The 239-nt window shown below is 29.3% G+C and overlaps 1 protein-coding gene across 2 annotated transcripts in view; it reads right to left on the bottom strand.

Annotated features, from left to right (window-relative positions):
* The window catches only part of LOC119592991, a gene marked incomplete in the record, with an annotated part of 24,527 nt that overhangs the window by 5,892 nt on the left and 18,396 nt on the right, over positions 1-239 (bottom strand).

The following is a 239-nucleotide window of genomic DNA, read 5'->3' on the forward strand; positions in this document are numbered from 1 at the left end:
TTAAAAAAGGCATACACCAAATACTAGAAAACATGAAAATATCAAATATACAAACATCTACAACTGCCCTTTCACTATAATGTTGAACTTATTCACAATCATACTCTTAAAAATATATACACATGCAAATGCATACACACATCCTCACACATAAATGCTGCACATATGAAAGTCAGGATAGACTTTCTATCATAAAACCTTTTGGGACAATAGTATTTTGACAAACACCATTTATTAAA

Source organism: Penaeus monodon, chromosome 31, assembly GCF_015228065.2.
Source record: "Penaeus monodon isolate SGIC_2016 chromosome 31, NSTDA_Pmon_1, whole genome shotgun sequence".
Lineage (NCBI taxonomy): Eukaryota > Metazoa > Arthropoda > Malacostraca > Decapoda > Penaeidae > Penaeus > Penaeus monodon.